Raw genomic sequence first — 24543 nt, forward strand, 5'->3', positions numbered from 1 at the left:
CGAGGTATGCAGCAAAGCATTTGTGAAGCCACAACACGCACAACCTTGAGGCGGATGGGCTACAACAGCAGAAGACCCCACCGGGTACCACTCATCTCCACTACAAATAGGAAAAAGAGGCTACAATTTGCACGAGCTCACCAAAATTGGACAGTTGAAGACTGGAAAAATGTTGCCTGGTCTGATGAGTCTCGATTTCTGTTGAGACATTCAGATGGTAGAGTCAGAATTTGGCGTAAACAGAATGAGAACATGGATCCATCATGCCTTGTTACCACTGTGCAGGCTGGTGGTGGTGGTGTAATGGTGTGGGGGATGTTTTCTTGGCACATTTTAGGCCCCTTAGTGCCAATTGGGCATCGTTTAAATGCCACGGCCTACCTGAGCATTGTTTCTGACCATGTCCATCCCTTTATGACCACCATGTACCCATCCTCTGATGGCTACTTCCAGCAGGATAATGCACCATGTCACAAAGCTTGAATCATTTCAAATTGGTTTCTTGAACATGACAATGAGTTAACTGTACTAAAATGGCCCCCACAGTCACCAGATCTCAACCCAATAGAGCATCTTTGGGATGTGGTGGAACGGGAGCTTTGTGCCCTGGATGTGCATCCCACAAATCTCCATCAACTGCAAGATGCTATCCTATCAATATGGGCCAACATTTCTAAAGAATGCTTTCAGCACCTTGTTGAATCAATGCCACGAAGAATTAAGGCAGTTCTGAAGGCGAAAGGGGGTCAAACACAGTATTAGTATGGTATTCCTAATAATCCTTTAGGTGAGTGTATATATATATATATATATATATATGTATGTATATGTATATGTATGTGTGTGTGTGTTTACCACAAATGATTTACGTATATGAATTTAAATTGAATAAATGTTAAAATTATATATATAACCTGAATTCATTTGAATAAAACAATTTTAACAACAATTACTTTATTAATTTATTATTATTATTTATTATTATTATTATAAAAATATAATACCAATTTCTGTAGAGAATGGAATTTTTTTTGTTACCAAAGAACTATCCAAAACAAAGACCATTTTATAGATTTTGAGATTGGATATTGGATAAAATCTCTCTAAATGTGCAGTGAGATAAATCAGCTGAAATGACTAATTAATAAGGTGGGTAAGGTAAAGTAAATAAAGGAATCTACAGTGGAATGATCTGACCTTTCAGTTTCAGGAAAGAGGATGGAGACACAGGAGAAAAGAGTCAACCATGAGTGAACGGGCTGAAGTGTTCCAAGGTCTCCAGCTTGGTCTTCAATCCTCCGCTGGAGGCAGAAGCCCGAGGCGCTGTCTCCACCCAGGCGTCCTCTGAGTCTCCTCCACTGACACGTGTCATGGAGAAAGAAAGAAAAGCCATAGAAATATAGAGAGGAAGAGGCATAAGAGGAGAGAGAGTTCCGTTATCTTCCATCGCTGGCACCTGAAGATGGACCACCCACTCAACACTAGTCTCTTTCTCCAGTCCCAGAGGTTTTCCCTAGGTAACTTCTGTCACTTACGATCTGTCACTTAGTTCAGGAAGGAAGTCGTGCTGCAGAAGCAGCTTACCTCATACCTATTTCTGATCTAAAAAAAAAAAAACGTCCTTTTACTTTCAGAGCGGCCCTGATCAAACACAAGGGTGGTCAATTCTCTTCAGTCACTGCAGAATGATTTTAAAGACTGTTCGAATTTTGGACGTTCCCTTTGAAATACATGTTTTTATGGAAGCTTGTTTCCGCCACGGAGTTTAGGCTGCATATTGCAGTTGACTTTTTTTTCTCTGAATTTCAAGATGTAAGCACACAACTGCTAAAAATAAAGTCAAAATTGCTGGATATAAATGTAGTTGCGAGAAATAAAGTCGGAATTGCAAAATATAAACTGTATAACACGCAATTGCAAGTTTACTTTTTAACTCGCTATTGCCATTGCCTATTGACACTAAACATGACCAAAAAATTAAAACTTTAAAAGAGTCCATGTGACTTCTCTTCCATTATGGCTCTGGGAAAAATTATACATTTACATGATATCAAATGACACATTTAGCATGTAGCAATAGGTCACATGACACACAAGAGCCAATGGCATTTGACATCACACTTTAAATGTCTAAATGAGTGTGAGATTTCAGTGGAAAGGATGATTAGCTGTGAATAATTATGATAGTTAAATGGAATTAGACACAGTTTTAACATTCAAAAATAATAACTACTTCTTCCATGACAGAAATAATACAGTTTGTGTTCAGTAGTGAAGTAAATGAGTTGAATACGGTGCAAGAGTCACAGTTGGTGGTGCAGGATTGAAGTCCCTACAGTGGCTTTTCCTTATGAGAGTTTGAGAGTGGCCAAGAGCCTCGGCAAACTGCGGATATGATGGTGTGTGTGTGCGCTCATTATGGTTCAGAGAGAATGGTGACCCTGGTCTCTACTGTTGAGGCAGCTTTATGACTGTTCACTTCTGTAAAAGAAGGTGTCCACAGAGGGCTATAACTGCAAAGACTGACTCAAAGTGACTGTAGCTTTGAGCCAAGGTGAGGCTGTGAAGAACAGAATGTGTGCTGAATAGACACTTTTGCCTCGGGATCTGTTGCTGCTTGGTTCTGACGTGAATTTTCAACACAAACCATATTAGGGATAGATATTACCTTCCAAACTCTGCCGAAGTCCCTTGCTACTTACAAGTAAGGACTAAAGAAGCATCTCTTCCATTCTTGGATATGAAAACTATTCTTATTCACTGTTGTTTCACTGTGTCAGCTCAGTTCTAGCCCGGCCTGTACTTTTGAAAATTTGTATTGAGGTATTTCTTGCCTTCGATGAATCTCTCATGTTTTTGTGTTCCTCTTTTGTAAGTCGCTTTGGATATGAATGTTTTATATATGTAGTTCGCTATATTTCAAACTGTTCTCAGTTGAAATTAGATGCGGTACAAATGGTTCAGAAACGTGAAGCATGAGAGGTATTATGTGATTTTATGACTTCAGAAGACTTGGAATATAGTGCTTGGAGGTTTCTTTTTTCTTTGGAAATTAAATTTTAATAAATCATTTATTCTTTGTAATTTAAGTTATATGAATAATTGTAGTTGATCATTTCTCAATAAAAATTATAAATTAATGTTAAAGTATCATGAAAAGTATTCACAGCACTATAATCCAAGTCTTCTGAAATTGTTTATTAAAATAAAAAGGCAGTTTATTTATATATGTACATGCACAACTGTTCAAATGCTTAAAGTTAGAAAGAGTTTTTTGGAAAGAAATTAATAATTATTTTTTATTCAATAAGGATACATTAAATTGTATCAAAAATGATTGTAAAAAAGTTATATTTCAAATGGTTCTGTTGAACTTTCTATAAAAAAAAGAATCCTGAAAAAATTTTTATATTTAGCGTATTAAAATAATTTCTGATGGATCATGTGACACTGAAGACTAGAGTAATTTGACATCACAGTCAAATAATAGAAAGTTACATTTTCAAATATATATAAATAGACAAGTTACTTTAAATTGTGATACTATTTCACAATATTACAACTTTTACTGTATTTTTGTTTAAATAAATGAAGCTTTGGTGAGCTTGAGACTATTGAAAAATGTATCAGCCCTGAACTTTTGAACGTTATTGTGTGTGTATACTGGATGATATTTAGTGTGTGTGTGTGTGTGTGTGTGTGTGTGTGTGTGTGTGTGTGTGTGTGTGTGTGTGTGTGTGTGTGTGTGTGTGTGTGTGTGTGTGTGTGTGTGTGTGTGTGTGTGTGTGTGTGTGTGAAAAATACTTTTCTGTAATGATCTGTACTTTTCTGCTTTACAGCTTTTTACAGCAATTTTTGCACTTTTTTGGTGTGTATTACATAGAAAAAATAACAACATGTGAGTTTGAACATGAGTTTGAATTTTTGGTCAACTAGTCCTGTAAAGGTCTTTTTATCAGCATGCAAAAATCTTCTGTGAGCCATTTGATGTAACAGCATGCTAATCAGAAAACCTTGTGTGCAAGACTGTGAAGATCCTTGTTCTGTCTCTACGCAGAGTTCTTACTTCGTCCTTGGATTGTGTTCAAGGTCAGTGCGGCTTTCTTCCTCTCTCACAGACAGGAAGCAAGCAGGACAGAGCCGTCTAGCATAGACACAGTTTATTGTCACCATGCGGTCTGCAAAAAAAAAGAAAGAAAAGAGGACAGTGTTTGCATGAATAAAAAATGCTAAATTCATGAATGTTTTAGCTCTTTGTGTATAGAGATTTAAGATTGTGACTTGATGTCAGTGGTGATGAGAGTGGAGTTTGCTGATGACTTCATGTTGTATAAAGTGGCATTCACGGTTATCCCTGTGTTTCCAGGAACTCTTGGCTTGTTTATCCTTGTGGACAGAACAAGAAACGCATTACAATGCCACGGACATGTGTCGTGCTCAAGATCCGAGACACGTTTTCTGTCAAAGGCGCAGAGCTGTTTAATCCTCAACAAAGGTTTGGAGAATACGGAATGAAATTAACATTATTTTAAGAGCACAAAATTGAATAAACAAACCCTGGAGCTGAATAACGGAATCTATTTACAGTGCGTAATTGGAATGGGGCGTCTAGACTCGAGCCTATTAGACACAGCTTAGCTGCCTTTTACATCTTTGATTCCACAAACTGGACTAATCTGGGAGAATAATGAACTCCAGGGAGCAAGTATCCACCTGAGGCAAATATAAAACTTAATAAAGCAGAAAACAACAGCGGCTGAATGAGAAAAGCAGATAATGCAGAGGCACACTGATGTACATGAGCATGAAACATGGATCTGCTTGAATTAATAAGTGTGTGATGGTGTTATGAGTCGGGCTCGATCACACATTTATTAATACATTATTAGCATTAGTTAATGCACTATGAACTAATTTGTTCATTGTTAGTTTGTTAATGCATTAACTAATGCTAACAAATGAGACCTTGTTGTAAAGTATACCAAATATGTTCAGTTAAAGGCATCTTGACTTGGTTTTACTGTTTTCAGCTTGTTTGAACTGTACCTGAACGATTGATTATCATAGTATAATTAGGCTATTTATTTAACTATTTTGCAAGTATGTGTTTCTCATCTGTTACTGTAATTATGTAAATTGCTTGCCTTCTCTTATATCGCAGTTCGTCGATCAGAGGTGACAAACATGTCAAGCGCTAATGACATTGAACATGTCCCATCCCAGACATCCCTGTGGGCCGCCTCCCTCCTGGAAAATACCAGGATACATCTCACAAAGTGTAAAGCTTCATTTTGACCTGTCCGTCACCGGCTGTTTCATAAGCCCTTCAGGAACTTCATGTACAGAAACATTACAGTGTTCCACTCATCAAACATTCCTGCTGGGTAAGATTTTTACAGTTTTATAACTGAAAACATACACTTTAATTGGAGTAAAAATTTTCAAAGAGTAGGATATAATTAAAAAGTAAGCTATTTTGCGCTTTACGTACATACACTATCAGAAAAAAAAAGGTACAAAAGTTGTCACTAGTGCTGTACCCTTTCCAATGTTACACCTTTGTACCCCTTAAGGTTGCATATTGATACCTAAAGGTACATATTAGCACCTTTGGAAAAGGTACCACCCCAGTGACAGCTTTTGTAACTTTTTACAAAAGTGTGTGAGTAGAACAAGGTGTTATACTCTGAAAACTAAAACTAGTGATTTTTAGGAGGTCACATTAAATATGATATACTTTTTATTCTATGGGGTTTGAAATTCTTGCAACCCTGTTGCAACCTCAGATTTTGGGACTGAATGCCTGAATACATTTTAAAACCCTGATTTCTGTGATTTTTGTTATTTTCTGGCAATAGGCTAAACACTGAATAAGCGTCAACATAATATCATATGATATCATCAGCTAATCAGTGTTATCATGACATCATTTTCTGCGGCTCCAGATTGATTAGTCACATGACAATGAAATCAGGTGATTGGCTCAAAAACCTGTACCTGGAACGAATATGACATAATTCAAATCACATACTGTACTTCTGGAATGTTTGCTGCAATGTTGTAAGTGGGTTAATCCATGACTAGCTGTGCATTGAACCACCCGATGTGAATTAGAGTGCATTAAAATCATTTAATGCACAGCTAGCCATGGATTATCCTGCTTATAACATGGTCATTTGCCAACTGACTAGTTGAAGATGTTATTGATGTTTGCAACACAATATTTGAACGGAAGGGTAAAATTGGTGGTGATTTTCGTCAGTTACAGTTAGAGCTAACATTCAGCCTGCTTTGAAATCAGACACAGAGATAAAGAACTATTAAGATTACATTTATATGAATTAATAATCGAGTGAGAGATGAGTGTGATTACCTGCGTCTGCAGCGTCTCTCTACTAATAGTGAAGCCACGGGTTTCAGAAATGTCAAAAACAGCATCAGAAATAAAATGTAGCGATTCAGTAGCGAAGATATTTTATTAATAAAAGTCGTAGGGCGCCGCGCTGGCAACAAGTTTCTGTGTTGCTGAAATTTCTGTGTGCGCAACGCAATCTCTGATCTCTGTGTTCGAGTGATATAATGTGTGTGTGTGAGTGTCTTTGAAAGCATGTGCTTCAATTAAATCAGCACATTAATATAAAACAGTGATTAAACTGACTGGAACCTGTGCATTAAATGGTTTTATTACAGCTAATCAGTATTCAGACAGACAATGGTGTATGTATACAGTATATATATATACCAACCAATATTTATGTCAGCAAAAATATTGGTAACACTATATATAGAGCACTTGAACGTGCGGACTTTTTACAACAGAGCATTAACTTCCAGTAATATTGTTTCTTAACAGACACCGCGGAACATTCGTCTTAGTGCTAAATACAGCGGGAGCCCTACAGGTGAGATTTCAGATATCTCGCAGAGGAAGTCTACCTGAGGTCAATCATTTGAAGCATGCCATGACCAAATTAAATCCCGAGGGAAGAGTAATTGGGTTACGGTGGGCCGTGGCGCAGTGGCGGGATATATCATTTCCCTGGAAACGTGTTAGTCCACCATATTGGCAGATCGGAGAATTAATCCCTTCTTTCTTCTTAATCCTTTTCCTTATCATAAGATTATGAAAATCCTGATCCCCTTCTCTCAGATATTAAACTGCATCCATAATACAACTCTAGGCTTAAAGAAATCAATGGCAGCTCTCTCGTCCGGTACTTGTGGCTCAAGAGCACTTTGTTTTGAGTTTTCTCTCGGTAATTTGTAATTCCGCACCTCGTTCTGCTGCCCGAGACATGAATAATGTGTGAGGGGCCGTCCGACGTTGGCATTCTGAGTGCGCCAATCTGCTCAAACAGACACAAATTGGAAAATCGCTCCAGTTGAATTTTCATTCATTCAAGGGCTGAGCCACTGGCAGGGTTATTTCCTTACCTCAGCTGCCTGTACCGACACTCACTCCTTGCTGACACTCGACTGTGTGTGTGTGTGTGTGTGTGTGTGTGTGTGTGCTCGCATGGCGGTTTTTGCTGTACATGACACCTGATATTGCACCAAGCTCATTTTCTCTTTTCATCCTTTTGTATTGGGGAGGGGGGTGTTCGTCCTCCAGTGACCCGACTGACCTCTGCTCAGGTATTCACGCGTGTCTCTGAGCTGGGCGGAAAAATTCCTCCCCAGTATGCCATGAATCACAATGCAGCAGAGGCAATCTGAGATAGATTCAGTTCTGAGGGGGTATGAGAAATGAAAATGCGCTAGATGTATATATATATCCACATATATAATATATCACCCCGCGTGCCTTGAATCCTGCCCAGGGCACATCTCAATAGTGACATTTTACATCCTAATTTCAGTTTAGAGGCTCCAGGATACAATAAATGATACAGTGGCCCTAGAGGTGATGTAATTTGTCTTATATCCGCATAGTAAGATGAGTAAGGGTTAATTTCCCATCAAAACACTACTCTGTTTGTTTAGTAATCTGAACTGTAGCATAGACTCAACCAATTGATGGTGTGAGTTTAGGGTGGAACTGTATGTTGATTGGACCAGTGTAGATGTTCAGGAAAACCTGTTCAGTTTGCTGCTCTGTTTGGTGATGCTAATAGTAAAGATATTATGCCATCTTTACACCTTTATCTTTATTATCTTTATTATCTTTATTACATCTTTATTATTCATCCGTACACAAGCAAATGTTGTCTTTCTGTGTGTTTTTGGTTGTACTTTATTTAAAGGAGCCTGTGTTACAGTGTAATTATGCATTTAAGTACTGCACTGTAAAAATTATAAAATCAATAAGTTATGACAACAAATGTTTTTATAAATTATACAAGAATCAACAGGTTTTTTTTTTAACTCATTTCAGTTCAATGTAATTTAAGTTGAAATGACTTAAACATCCAAGTTGATTTTACTTAAAAGTTTAAGGCAGCAACTTTTTAACTACATGTACTTACTATATGGTTAGGATTAGGGCTTGTTTTAGGGTTAGTTCAACGCGATCTTACGACCAATTCGTACGAATTGTCTAAACCCCAGTGATGGGTAGGTTTAGGGACATGGTCATTCGTACCAATTCATTGAGTGGGGTTGTATGAATTCATATGAATTAGCCACCTCGTAAAATACTTACAAATTGCCATGAGATTGGGTTGGTTAGTTGCACGTAATTATGCATAATTTATAGTTATTATATTTATAGTTACATGTAACTTGTAACAAGGACACTGGGTGACCATGTCTTTTTATATACACTACCAGTCAAAAGCTTAATTATGATTTTTCAATGTATTTGAAATAAGTCTCTCATGCTCTTCAAGGCTGCATCAAAATTGCAGTAAAAACTGTAATATTATGAAAAATTATTGCAATTCAAAACTAATATATTTTAAAGTGTAATATATTCCTTAGATGGCAAAGCTGAATTTTCAGCAACATTACTTCAGTCTATAGTATCACATGATCCTTTAGAAATCATTCTAATATTGATTCGAATAGTTTCTTTCACTTACAGTACATCAAGCTTAGTCTAACTCTATAAATGCTTTAAATCAAATTGCAAGAATGATAAAGTTCTTAATTAGGTTACAAGCTAACTGGTCAATTTATAATTGTATTTGGTGTGTGTTCATTTTGCACCCATATGTTTCGATCCATCCATCCAGTGATTTTGAGCAAGTCTTTATTTGATGTGCCCGCTGGAGCCCGGTAGCTTTATTTCTTTTGCCTTTTTAGAAACTGATTAAATCTTCGAGAATACAGAGTCATAGAACGAGAGCTCAGGTCGTAACTGGTATTGAGCTGCCTCAGGAAAACGCTGCTTCATTAGCAGATTATTAGTCCCTCAAAATGTCATTTATTCTCTCAAGGCAAGATGACCTCTGGAATGGTCCCTCGTAATCCAGTGCGGCCCCTGACCGTCCCTGAGACACGCCATTAACCCCCCTGTTATAATTTCACCCCAGAGATACCCTCGAAAGCACATATACGTGCGGCAGACGGCAGGACGGAGTGCATTGAGAAGTGCATTATCTTGTCGAGTTGTTTTCTTTCTATTAAATCTCATCAGTTTGAACAGGTGCAGCAGTCGGCGGTGTCAGATGAGGTCTGCAGATATCTCACATCAAACACACCATGATCAAGGCTAAGCTCAGGACGGTGTGAAGAGACAGATTACACACACACACACACACACACACACACACAATGAACTTTCCCTCTCAACAAAGGAGATTAACTCAAAATTGAAAACTAATTCAACCTCCTTGCACACGTTTAATTGGATCTCGAAATAAATCAAATCCACAATTTTTTACGCTTGTCCTTAGATTCAAATAATACACAAACGTCCCTGGATTCAAAACATCAGAAATGTATTTTTGTTACAAAATTCTAGTTAATCCAGGAAGACTGTGCATTTAAGAGCAATTTATGATTTTGGCTGTCATGTATCATTATTTTTTAATATCATCAGATATTAAGGAAATTTAATCCTTTGTTATTGCTTTGGCAATGCATTTATGATGATTTACACTGCATAAATATGAGCAGGCAAAGTAAAAAAAAAAAATTGCTAAGTGTTTTTCAAATGCAATCCATTATTTACAATTTATATATTCAAACATTGTTTATTTAAAAAAATGATTGAGCAGAAAATCATCGTATTAGAATGATTTCTGAAGGATCATGTGACACTGAAGACTGGAGTGATGATGCTGAAAATTCAGCTTTGCATCCCAAACCTCAAAATTTCATTTTCAAAATTTTCACAGAATTTCAAAAGGGAATTTAGAGGTTTTTGCTTTTGCCTACATTTAGTACTAATGCATGAAAATGATCAATATTTCAAAGACCTCATAATGTTTATTAACTTTATTATTATTTATAAAGTGGTAATATGTGCATCTTTGCATAATATATTATGAAGTCATCATATCTACACTGATTGATTGCCTATGTGACCTTCAATCAGGCCTTAGTTCTGTAATAAAAAATGAATGGACAAAGACAATTCCTCTTGGTAAGCTTTTAAGTCATCTACAGAGTTCGCTTTGATCAAGGGAATAAGGCATATGGACTTTCTATTCAGCGTCTTCTGATTATAGGGGTTGTGTGTATCCTGCAGTGAGTCCACAAAATCCGTAATCCTCCCCGCTGATTCCGACTCGAACGTCAAGCACTAAAGCCTTTTCCTTCTTAGTGCACATCAATATATCATGGCCTTAATCTTCATTAGCAGTTCATTAACAGTGTGCATGCAAATAAGCCAAACATGCAGTAAAAGTCTCAACAAGTAAGCATGATCAGTGCACTTTTAAGTATAACGTATAATGCAATCAAATGTCTGATTTGAAAGAAGATTTGCGCCGTGGCTGAACATCAGTGTAATGACTATCTCTCAGAGGAGATTTCTTTGAGGTTTTTCTCTTTGAAGTCTTAAACCATCAACAAAAAGAATTCATTTAACCAAATTACATCAGTACAGTGGACCGACATGCTAGTTTAGTTGGCTAACTGTGTTTGTCTTGTAAAATACAGATTTAATGATTGTTTTGCCTTGCATAGATGAGCATTTAGTCTCACTTACTGACTAATGACTCATTTACACATTCATTTGCATGCTGATAGGCTAATGAACCACCATGGTTGGTGTTTGATGATTCATTGAGGCAGTGGTGGTCACCCCCCTCCCAGAATAAAATAAATAAGAAATATATATTTAAAAATAACATATGCTTAGTGTATAAGCTGAAGTTTAAAGTTGACATCCTAGACAGCAACATAGTATCAGCCCAGATCTGGCCCAAATCTGGTTCATGTGGATTTCACACGGTCCAGATGTGGGCCGGATCTGGGCCTACACTATGTTGCTGTCTGGGATGAAATGGAAGTTGCAATAATCTTGTCTTCTCTATTGTAACATATATCTGAGTGAAATGGCTTCTCGAAAAAGAAAAAATATAGGCCGGGACTTTCTCTTTTTTTTATTTTTTTTTACTGGGAATTGATTGGGTGGTTGTGGTTTGCTATTGGTCGATCTCATGTGAGTGACAGGTTGTCCCGCCCTCACGCCAGTAAACACGTCATCAGAGAAGAGAAGAACTGTTGCTGCAGGGGAAGTTATTTTGAATAAAGATTACGAAGGCACGTGAATTAAAAAATAATAATAATTATGTGCACTGATAAATATATAAAAAAATATATAATAAACTGCAATATTCCATAAAAAAATAAGAATTGTTAGATTTCATGGTGACTTTAATTATGCAAAGTAAATGCAACATTTTTGTCTTTTTTTATATAAACATTTAATAATTAAACATTTATCATTTTATTAAATGTTGTTTTTGAACAAAACCAAAGAGGGAATTTTAGTATTTTAGTATTATTTATATACTAGTTTAGTATTTATTAATATTATGAATTATCTTTTATTTTTATTTTACTTTTGGTTTTATTTAAATTTTAATAATTTAATGTGCTTTTGTCATTTTATTAGTTTTATTTTTTGTACTTATACTTATTTTAATTAGTTGCCAAGTTTTAGTTTCTCATCTTATAATTTATTTTGTTTTATTTTATTTCAGCTTTATTTGAATAAACAAAAACAACGCTGTTTTACATGTTTGTATGTTATTGATAGCAATCAGATTATCATATTTTATTAAGAGAATATGGCAGGATGACGTGGCATATCAGAAAAAGAAGTCTGACAGACAGAGAGAAAGAGAGAGACTGCAATGCCGTTGTGTTCTAAGGATAGGTCATACACTTAGGGATGACTGTTGTGCCTCTAAATTCCCTCTCTTACACACACACACACACACACACACACACACCAATGGAAAACTGCAGCACAGAGAGACAGCATGACTGTCATCTTTTCAGTTCAGCACACAAGGGCCAAATGCCACTTGGCCACTTGCAAAAAAAAAAAAAAAAAAAGGCCAACATGCATTTCATTTAATCCACACACACAGCTGTGAAATCAACATAAAAAATGTTTGCAATCCATTTTACTTTTGGATTGTCACTTTATCCATTGTTTGGAAAGAAAAAAGCAATATATGACAGCTGGTTATGGGGAGAGGCAAAAAAAAATAAAATAAGAAGAAAGTCGTTTCAGAGGCAGAGCATGTTAGTCCTTTTGTTCTTTTTTTCTTTGTAATAACATTCACTGATTAATTGTTTAAAGTAAGACCAGGATCATGAATTAAAAACATAACTAGGGTATTTAGAGATCTTACACAGTCCTTTCTAATGTGTAAACACAATGAACTATACATTAATTTTTAACATCATTTTCGTGTTCTATCAGTAGATATTTTTGAGCAGGCCAACAAACAAAAAGGCACTCAAGGACTGCTCTCATATTTCTTTTTGTAAAGAAATCTGTCTTATCTCGCGCTCCCGTTTTTCTACATCTGTAATTACCGTCTCGGTTGGCCCTCGGGGGTTTGGGGAATCTGTGTCTAAAAGGTGGAAAAATAACTGGTACAATTTCATCCACAAGGGTGATAAGCTGTGAGTGTCTAAGTTGCTCTAAATTGAACACTTTTGATGACTCACGGTAATTCCATCTCTATGCGGCATCGTTCAAAATAATTTACACATATAGTCTGAAATGTTGTTTATATTTTCCAGTATACAGTACACTTTGTACACTCTATATGCTTTGAAACTAACAATGTGATTCATTTTTCCCCCCAGACACCACAACGGATTGATTCAGTTTGTATTGTCGTGTTACAACTGTACCATGGTTCTAAAGCTGTAGAAGAAGACCTTGTGTGACAGAGTGTGACAATCTCCTCTAGCTGTAACATGGCAGAGTGATCATAACCTCACATACTGAAGATGAGTTCATCGCCAAAGCTCTGACAGCCTACTGTCACAGCGACTCTGGCTACAGCTGATATATGGCATGAAAAGAAGGGAAGGGAGAAGATGCGCTCACAGCCAGCAATATGTCACCGCTTGCTTCCCTCCAACCACAGCTAACATTCTCCCTCTCCCTATTGGGAATGAATTTGCAAGCATTTGACCTTGAGATCTTTTGTTGTCGGAATACTGATGTGCATTTGACTCGTTTGTTATATAATCTGTTGAAATCCACACTGTGCAAATTGGGACTAGGCATGCGTCAAAATTAATATTCTGGCCAATACTGGTAAGACAATAATTATTTTCATGTTATTTTAAAATTCTACACTGAAAAACTAAAATCAATAAGTTAATTTAGAAAATGGATACCCCTTTTTGGTTACACTTTAGTCTACTTTTGATGTTCTACTAACTATAAGTAACTTGTCAAGAATATTAGTAGACAGTAGACTGACTGTTTTAGGGTTCAGGTTAGTAGAATAAGTTGACATGTAGTTGCAAAGTTATTTATAGTCAGTAAAATGTCTGTTGGTGAAGCATCAGAATAAAGTGTTAGCAGATATTAAGCAGACAGTTTACTAATACTCTAATGAGAGTTAGTTGACGTAGTTGTAAAGTTACTTGTATTTAGTAGAATGTCTAAAGTGGACCATTAAAATAAAGCATTAGCTTATTTGTATATTTGCTAAACATAACATTTGTTGTTTTATTAAATTATTAATATTTTTAAATGAGTGTTAGATGACAACAAATTCAATCTAAATGTAAATGCACAGTTAAAGACCAAAACCAGAAATCATTATAAGTGAATTTAGAAAATAGACACTTACTTTGGAATTTTGAGATTTGGTGATAATTTGTTTTAGTGTAAGTGTTAGTTATTGACAAAGTTAATCTAAATGTAAAATTGGGGGACATAAGCATGCACAGTTATATATCAATGATATATCCAATATTGGTGCCGAAATAGTATCAATATGCTGTATACTGTACTATATAGCAAATGTATGTCTATGATAATATAGAAAAGAAAAGTCACAAATGAAATAATCTTTGTCAATTGTTTCTTTTAGACCAGGCGACTGCAGTCCTGCTCTTGGAGGGCCACTGTCCTGCAACATTTAGCTCCAATCCTAATAAAACACACTTGAACCAGCTAATCAAGGGCTGTTTCTCGGCCCATATCCTTATATGATGATATAATGTAGGGAGTAGTGAATGAGGGACTATTTCGGTCATAGCCAAGGTCTTCATGAATAGAAACGTCCAGTTAATTGGGTTGGGGCTAAATTCTGCAGGACGTTGAACCTTCGTGAGCAGGACTAAACACACATTAAAAGAGAGCAATGGAGACTTTTGCTGAAGTCAACTGCTTAGATTTCTCATATTAGATCTCACATCTATATCTGCTGTAGAGTTTCAGAAGAGATTTCAACAATGCCTTAAAGTGTGCTCAAAATCAAAAGTATAATATTTTAATATGAACTCTAATATTTTTCATTATTTTAGACCAAATTATCTGAACCATGCTATCCACATCGATTGTATAACAATATAATTTTGCTGTGTTTCAACAATTGTCTGATTTGTTTGTTATTATTTCTCCTAAGGAATTTTAGGAGAAATCGTGAGCTTAGAATTATAAGGTTCTATCTCCGTTTAGGGTAGTTCCGAGATATTGAGCATCAAAGTTTTTACATTCCAGCTGGCAATGGAGTGATGGAACCTTTTTATTTTATTAATAACTACTAACAAAATATTTTTTTACAAAAATAACACCACACAAGCATTAATAAACACATAATGGATCAGATTATGTAAAAAACTCAATTTCGACCAAAAGTGGAGATAGAACCTTATAATTCTAAGCTCTCGAAACATCTGAGAAGAAGCTGATACTCAAGAGCAACATATGAGCAATAACAATTCCCTCCAGTAAGGCTCTGGAGTTTTTTTTTTTCTTTTTTTTTTCTCTCAATCATCATGCCTGTGACCCAGTTGACTATGTTCCTTAACTCGACCCGCTGAAGTTAATCTAATCAAGTCTGCATGGTCTCTGAGGTTAATTGTATCTGGTGAGTCCAGGCTTTTCCTCTGATCTGGTGTGGATGATGTGTTTCCTGCCTGACTCATTTGTGCTTTAGGGCAAAGAAGTCACATTCTGGCAGAGAAAATAAAAATGAACTTATAGTTGGTCAGATGTTGCATGTCTAAATTGACCAAGTGGAACCAAAAACATGCTAATGCATGCATGACGACGCTAATGCAAGGACGTGACTGTATTTGCAAGATTATGGAAAATGGTATCATTTGTGTCCCTAAGAGTGTTCCAAGCGGCAGGTCATTAATGTTTGGATTACTACTATAGTCATACTTCACTCTTATGTACATTGGCTGTTTTGCCAGATGTTATTCTTATGTACATATGCACAGACTAAATAAGGAATGCCTTTTGATCATTGAGAACTTCTTGAGATAAACCCCTCAGATGGTTAAACGGGGAAAACAGAAGGTCGGTTCATGCAGGCCAAAACAAGTGGCTATTCAGTGGATGATCGGAGAACATGTTTTAAAATGTGGTAATATTTAAGCTTTTTTTTATTAGGGGTAAGGTTCAGAAAAATCCGTCAGTAATATGAATGATATTATCGAGAAAGCTGTATTAATAATATGACTATTCTCCCATGGGGAAGCTTGGAAATGTAATTCATGACACAAAACACAAATCTAATCTCAATATCCTCAGCCTTAAGGTGTTTAATTCCCCATAGGGTCAGTTGGACTCCTGCTGGGGCACAACAGCCATAAGGAATATTCTAGAGATGCCATCAAAGCAGACGAACTCCAATACTTCTGTCTTTGAGAAGCTGTTGGATCCCATCACAGAAGCTTCAGACCCACTGTCACATGACTGACTTGCTCCTTGCAATGAAAGGGAATATTTATGCTCCCAGCAACTGGCGCTCCCACTGTTTTATGGAAATGGTTTCAAGCTCTTTTGATGGAGAGTAAACAGGAGGCTTGATGGTACATGAGCTCTGAAGGTTTGAACACCCAAGGGTCTGCTTTCTAAAACAAACTCAGATGTATTGTTCTCCAAATAGTTAAACTGAGTTTGATAAAAGCTGTCCAGAATGTTGAATCTGAAGTTGAAGTTTGAGAAATTTGTATTATTTTGTGACACAAAACAGTCAGTGGTGTTTACTACGGATACACACTCTTAAAAATAAAGGTTATTTAAGCATCTATGGTTCCAAGAACCTTTAACATCCACAGAACCTTTTCATTCCATAAAAAGGTATTTATATCGGAAAAGGGTTCTGTAGATTTTATGATCATGAAGAAAAAAGTTGTCCTTTTAAGAACTTTTCACTGAAAGGTTATTTGGGCAACCCAAAAATGATTCTTCTATGGCATCGCTGTGAAAACCTCCTTTTGAAATCTTTATTTTTAAGAGTGTATATATACATGCTGTATAGTGTATGTGATTAATTGCAATAATTAATTAAATGTAATTTATCATTTGTAATGAATTGACAGCCCTGCTTTTAATTCATTAGTTTGTGCATGCGTGCATGTTTTTTTAACCAGGTTATTGAATCCAATTATGTTATGACCCCGTAAACCCTTTGATTCTGTCAACACGGCTTTATGGTCTCCCGGCGTGTAAGTTGTCTATCAGTAAATGGAGGGCTTCAGCTGTGCCTGGTGTGCTCTGACCGACCCGTGCTTCCCTGCGTAGCACCTTGCCCCGGCCACCTCGTCGTCTTCCTTCTCCTGGGAAATCTGCAGAGAGCAGGTGCCCTTATCAGCATGCTTTTCTGACTCACCTGCCAAGCCACACTCTCAATGACAGCAAGCACAGAAGACCCCTAATCTCCCTCGACTCCAACAAAATTAAAGCGTGGGGCGGGGTATCACCCAGATGTAATGGGCAAAGATTTTCTGCCTGCCATGATACAGTTGACTGTATAGACATCTGGAATAATAAGGCCAGATGCGCTGGGAACAAATTATTACAGATCACAGGGTGATCATTAGATTTCAACATTTGTGTGAGTTTAAGCTGATCTACAAAGGCCTCAAAAAGTATTCAATCCAAATAGTACTTAATCCATACTTAAAAATGTATGAATGCCTTTGCATTAGATAACAAAAAATCAGACCAATATGGCATTTATTTGAAAGAGACAGCGCAAGCACAGTTTTGTTATATAATGATTAATAAGCTAAATCATTCATTTTTAAATGTGGGTGTTACAAAATGTTGCAGAGCTTATGGTTGATGTTTGAAGAACTGCAAATTAGTTTAGCAAAAAGTGGTTTGACGAACACATGATTTAAAAATCACAGATAAACCTTTTTGTTTGATACAAAAATCATGTTTGTTGTTTTGTTTTGTTTTTTGGAAAGTATATATAATAGTAGCCTACATTTTGAAAATGTTTTATTATTTGTTAATGGTAACTTATTTCAAATGGAGTCCTAAGGCATGACATCACATCTGTTGCTCATATTCAATTAAAGTATTCTGCATGCATAAGCCTTAAAGGGATAGTTCACCCAAAAATGAAAATTCTGTCATTAATTACTCACCCTCATGTCATTTCAAACCCGTAAGACCTTCATTCATTTTTGCAAATCTATAAAAGCCTAAATTCAATCTGTTCATCATATAAAGCGATTGTCTCTCTTCAGAAAATTTGGACTGAACTCAATTCATATGAATTAGTTTTACGATCTCTTTATGAATTTTTTGAATTGTCAAAGTGTTGTGTTGTGTAGCTGTCAATGGAGGGACAGAAAGCTCTCAGATTTCATTAAAAAGATCGTCATTTGTGTTCTGAAGATGAACGAAAGTCTTACGAGTTGGGAACGACATGAAGTTGAGTAATTAATGACAGAATAAAACATTTTGGGTGAACTATCCCTTTAAACGGCCTAGTTAATTGCTTAGTGGAAAAAGGATTGATGATCTAATGTAATTCCAAGAATCATTTGAAAAGAACCTTCTTCCTTGTAGTTTATCTAATAACAAAGAACTGATAATAAAATGGCTTGAACAAAAACTTCAGTATGACACATTGTTTAACATACTAAATATAAAGGCATTATATTCTTAACCCATCTTTGTGAAGAATGAGTTGAGTAGTCATATGTCAGTGACAGATAAAAACAGGCAATTATCGTCACATCATGATTAATGTGCCAGACGGAAAACAATTAACATGCTCTTTCCCAGAGGTGAGAGAGAATGAATTTAAAGGGCATAAAATAGTGCTAACGAGACTTGTATTTAGTAGTATATCTGTCCGCTTAATGTCTCTTTACTTGATCCAACATTTGAACTGGTTTTATACATCACTATTGGCATGGTCTATATGAAACACACACACACACACACACACATTTAAAGGGCTGTTGTTTTATCTGAAAGCATCTGAAAATACAGTAACGGTCCAGGCGTGCTGATAGATATGGGCAGGATTTTGATGGTTGGCTGGAACACTGATAGTCATTGCTTAGTTCACTTACATATGGAATCAGTGTTCCTGTGACATGGCTGATACAGACTTCATCATTATAACTGCCTCAGGGCAAAGCAGATCAACGGGAGACCTGACGCTTCTCACATGCTGAGCAGATAATAAGTTCGCCTGAGCACCGATAGGAGACGGAGAGGCTGGGAGAGAGATCTGAATCAAACTGCTTTAGAATTTTAAGGATTTCTCTCCCCCTCTCTCTGGTGCTCTTTCTCAGTGCCATTTTTAGACACTCACATTAATCAAATTCGATATTAATCAACAAAACATTGAACCCCCATCAGGGGTACAACTGATTATTGGTATCTCTTTGTGATGAATGCTTTTTATTATGTTATTGCAATGCAGGAAAAAAAGGGGGGTTTTCTCTTGTTTTCCAATGTGCTTAAAACACAATAAATGTACTTGGACCCCATTGACTTTAGTTGTATGGACAAAAAAATAAAATAAAAAATTCAAGAAATTTTCATTTGTGTTCCACAGAAGAAAGTAGGTCATATAGGTTTGGAATGACATGAGGGTGAGTAGTAAATGATGAAATTATTTTTATTTTTAGGTTTAAATGCTTTTAAACAAGCCTCATATTAAAATTCTTTACTATTTTATCTAAATTCATAAAACATCTCAATAAAACACTAACCAAAATGCTACAAGTGAATTAAAAAACATGAAATACAAAACAAAAAAAGTGCAGTATGATTTATGCTAAAGATTATTTGTAACAGTGTTATTAAAATATGAATAAAGTGTTTATGAAATGAGCAATACTTCTGATCAGTCTCTGATCCTTATTAAAGGTATAGCGGAGGATCTTTCCAAATTTTAGATAAGACCCGCCCTCTCCACTTTTTGAAAAGTTTGATTGATTCACCAGAATGATTGACAATTAGGAGGACCAATAGTATAGGTTACCCACCAGGAAGTAAAACATCCTCCGCTATACCTTTAACTGAATTGTATTTTATTATTGTCCACCAAGAAGCCAGCAGTTCTTTACCCAGAATGCTGGCAAAAAGGTCTACAATCCAGAATGAAGGTATAGCAGAATGGGAAATGTAGCTTTAGTTACGGTGTTCGATGAAGGTCAAATAAATGACGAGAAGCATTGTGGAGAAATTGCACACCGCAATCACAGACATTCCTATCCGACATATCTCTTAGGACTCTTGAGTTAGCTGAAAAAACAATTGGTAATTTGCTCTGTGATTTTTACATAGACAAGTTGGATTTGGACAGGGAATAAAATCAGAAAGTACATTGGTGAAACAAAAATTTGCCTGACCTCCCCAGGGAAAACTAGTCCTGTCCGTATAGGCAAGGGAAAATGATAAGAAAATGATATTTTGCAGTGTGGAACCCTTACGTATGTTCATTCCTATTCAAAAATAGATTCATAATAGGAAATATATAGGATTGCTCCCTCTTCCATGGAGACTGTGAGCCGCTTTGGTTGGAGCCATGGAGTCTGAACACTGACAGGAAAAAAGACAGTGAATGCTCCCAAATACATGACCTCAATCGCAGGTTCGTGGACAGGAGAGCTTTTAACCCTTGTTTAGTGTGTAATGCGCACTGTATTTAATCACAGTATAAAAGCTACTCTAACATCTGCGTCTATTGATTTTTTCCCCACTTTACATCAAAACTGCATATTTGGTGACAGGGCGCCCACGATATATCGCTGGTATGATGAATGTCTGCTGTGTAACTACATGAAAGATCACACTCAGAACGAGCTTGAGTCCAGAGAACATAGAGCCATCCATCTCTGTTCAAGGACATTTTGAGACCATCTTAGACATGTAGACAGAGAGTCTTGGGCTTTTACACTGCAGGTCTTGATGCCCAATTCTGATTTGTTCACTATATCCGATTTATTTTTGATGACCAGATTCTTTTAACAGTGACCAATATCCGATAGACTATAATAAAAATAATAAAAATTGCTGCCTTCATTTTTAAGTACAATCAACTTGAATGTTTAAGTCCTTACAACTTAAATTACATTAAACTGACTTAAATTGGTTGAATCTTGTATAACATAAAAAAGGTTGATAATTGCTTAAATTAGATAAAGCAATGTAAAAGCATACATTGTCATAACTTATTGATCATATATTACATAGTCATGACTGACCCGGAAAAGCTAATGCCAAAGGGGAAGTAAAAACGACTCGATTTGCAATGGACACAGATTAAATGATAACAAGCTTTTGCTTTCCGCAGCATCCAAGGTCAGCAAAACATTGGTTTAAGCTTTCGTCCTCCATTGCACCATTGAAAAGAGTCATGTGATCGTGGTTGTGGTCCACCTGAGTTGATGTCATTCGCCACCATCTCTTTTTCAATGACGTTCAACTTGCATTGACAGGGGAATATCTGATCTGTCCGCAAGTACTTGATTCATAGATTTATTTCCACATACATGATCTGACCTGAAACCAATCCTTTTTTATCCTGAAACCGATCCTGCTTACACATTCGTGGGTCATAAATGATCTGTGCCACATGGGAGGAAAATTTTTTATTTTATTTTTTGGGAATTGCGTCACTTGAACAATATAATGCAAATGCGGCCTTAGATACGAGGTGCTCAAGAAACAACTGGGAAGCTCTGCCGATCGTTACATAACCTTCCAGAAGGCTCCTCAGGAGGCAACACAACACTTTTGATAGAGAACGCAACACTTTGAGGGATCACAAATGTTTCGCAAGTGAACACAAACTATCTCGGGGGAAGGCTAACTTTTTTGAGAAAATGCAAAAAGAGAATGCAAAGCTTATCAGGGAAATGCAATTTAACTGTGTCTATATCAACTTGCAATATCGTTGACGAAAAAAAGTAAAAAAGTGACGTTAAAATGTGGTTAAAAACACAAACTTTACAAAAAAACTCTGTGTTGCATTTCAGGAAGGCACCGCCATCTTGGCAGTATACGTTATCCGTTGCCATGGTTACTTCAACAGTGAGACCGAGAGAAATAGCGACAGAGAGAGAGAGAGCAGCTGGATATTTGTTCACTTTTTTTGCGATACAGTGCAGTTTCTTTGGAATAAATGGAGAAAGAGGAAGTGAAAGGAAAGGAGCTCTATCAGGAGAGACTAAATAACAATGCCAGGCAGCTTTATTTAGAGAAACTGCTTGACATCAACAACATGGACCCTTACGACCTGCAGCTACAGAATAGACGAAAGCACTACCACCTTTCACATACCCTGACATTGTCAATTACCTGGTTTATGTTATCAGTGCCTACACAATGCAAGAGTTCAGAAGCTTTAAGTCATTAGAAGCTTATGAACAATTCTGCAAGACTTACAAACCCACAAACCTGTAAACTGCGAGAGCTCAGTCATACTAGAGGTTTCAGGCCTCATTCATATGAGGAAATAAATGTGATATGAATCGGATACGTGCATTTCCCCTGTCCTTTCACTTCCTCCTTCTCCATTTATTCGCAAGAAACTCCGCCGTATCGCAAAAAAAGCAAACAAATATCAAGCTGCTCTCTCTCTCTCTCTCTCTGACGCTATTTCTCTCGGTCTCACTGTCGAAGTAACCATGGCAACGGATAGCGTATCCTGCCAAGATGGCGGCACCGCCCCAGCATGCAACGCAGCGTGACGTAGGTTCGTATTCTCTATATTACAAACTGCTGTACAAGCCTCCAGTCTACGAGCTTTCATGCTTGTGGTTACCAGATGCCAAGAGTTTAAAGCCTCCAGTCAGAGCTTTTCTGTTAAAAGGATTCATTTTCTGTCAGGTGTTTTACTTAATCTCTGCAATCTGGCAACCACGCGCATGCCTTCTCTGAAAAACGAAAAAGTAGGCAACATTTGACACAGGACTAAATTAAAACAGCTTTTTTTTGTGAATTTTTGTGAGGTTTTTTTGGCAATTTTTTGTGAATTATAAATAAAATATTTCTCACACTTATCATATGACTTCAAACGATTTGGAATATAACACAAGTCATGCGGACCACCCTACTAATGTTTAACTAATTTTGAGGTATTTTTTTGTAACATTTACACTCATGAGCTTCATGACAAGATTTGCGAGAAGACTCGATAGCTTCAAGAATGCTGGCTCAGTGGCAGGACTGAGCTTCTAACACCTGGAGGTGATGGCTAAGAGAGAAGATTGCTGACCGAGCTCTTAGCCATCACAAACATCTCCATGGGGCTGTTACTGCACAACAGAGCAGTTTAGTAACAGAATGCACTGTATGATGGGACATTTTGTTTTCCTCCCTAGCGCTTTTGAGACCTTTGAGATAACTGAGTCCTTGACTATCTGTAGTTACATTGCTTAGCTTAGCTCATTTGTCTTCATAGATTTTTGTTTGTACAGAATACTTTCAGATGAAATGTACAATGTCAACATAATTACAGCATCTAAAATGTAAATCTTTTTCTGATTCTCAAGTACAATAGCAGGCCTCTTATTCATCAGTAAATTATTGAGAAAGTTTATTTGTAAATTAGAAAGATGGGACATAAAAGTAAAATCATATGCACTCTATGGTATCTATCTTATTTATCATTAAATATATGAAATATGCATATACTGCAAAAAAAATCTTAGTATTGTTTTCCAGTACAAATATCTAAACATTCTTAAATAAAGCTACATTTACTTGAGATGCAAAATTAATAAAGATATTAAGTTTTGTTTTATCAATTTTTTTAGTTTATGCTTAAAAACAATTAAAGATATCAATGAGATAAGACAAATAAACGTAATGTCTCATTTACTAATTAGTCTTTACACTGTAAAAATCACATTCATAATTATTATGACAAGATACATTTACTTGAGAAGCAAAACTGCATAAGATATTGAGAGAGTTTTCAGAAAACATCTTTAATATTTCTTTCACTTAAAACAAGTGCAAATGCGGTAATATACAGTGTTGCTTCCCAAACTAAATGACCTTTCAAAGTATCTGTATGTATTTAAACTTTAAAATAAACAAACTAATTAAAAACATATTAAGAAGTCATTTTGTGCAGTGTAGAAATCAGACAGAACAGAAGTAAACTGTTATAATAAATGTGTTAAATTGTGTTAGTGTTTCAACAAAATCAAGAATTTAATTGTACCTCAAAGAAAAAAAAAAACGTTGCATTTCTAAAGTTGTTCATACAATGTAAATGAAAAAGCATTTACATTATAGATTAAGTCATTTATAGTGTGTTTCGGTGTCGAAAATGCACAGTACGTACCTATGAAAGCCAATGAGATCATGTTGCATTATCTTTTGTGTCATTTACCAGCATATTCTAGTGCTGATGGTCTGAATTCTAAGCAATTTGCATTAATGTTTAAGAATGTAGGCCCCCATGGGAGTGACTGAAGTCAAACTCTACGTTCCTTTTCCACGCTGGAGACAGCTTGAGTCGAAGTGGAGTCGCAGCTGTCAGGTTGATTGAGTAGGGTTCACTATGAACTGAACTGCAACATCTTACCACACAATCAATAAATCAGATGCATAACTGGCTCATTTGAGTCTTCACAAACCAAACACTCCTCTCTCTGGCCCGACTCCACAGCCCAGTCTCCCTGTTTATCTGGGTTTTGATTGTAAATGTCATTTGAGTATTT

At 36.4% G+C, this 24543-nt stretch overlaps 1 long non-coding RNA gene across 5 annotated transcripts in view; it reads left to right on the plus strand.

Annotated features, from left to right (window-relative positions):
• The window catches only part of LOC309509703, a 35284-nt gene extending 20273 nt beyond the window's left edge, over positions 1-15011 (plus strand). For 2 of the 5 annotated variants that reach the window (XR_014210009.1, XR_014210011.1), the window contains one exon: positions 1205-3383. This is a non-coding gene — a long non-coding RNA (uncharacterized lncRNA). Of the gene's footprint in view, positions 1-1204; positions 3384-4057; positions 4496-5161; positions 5385-6853; positions 6903-13218 lie in introns of those variants that run through there. The other 3 variants (XR_014210007.1, XR_014210008.1, XR_014210010.1) reach the window with 3 other exon arrangements.
• The last annotated feature ends 9532 nt before the right edge of the window (positions 15012-24543 follow it).

The sequence above is a fragment of the Leuciscus leuciscus genome (genome assembly GCF_965113295.1).
Source record: "Leuciscus leuciscus genome assembly, chromosome: 11".
In the NCBI taxonomy this organism is placed as follows: Eukaryota; Metazoa; Chordata; class Actinopteri; order Cypriniformes; family Leuciscidae; genus Leuciscus; species Leuciscus leuciscus.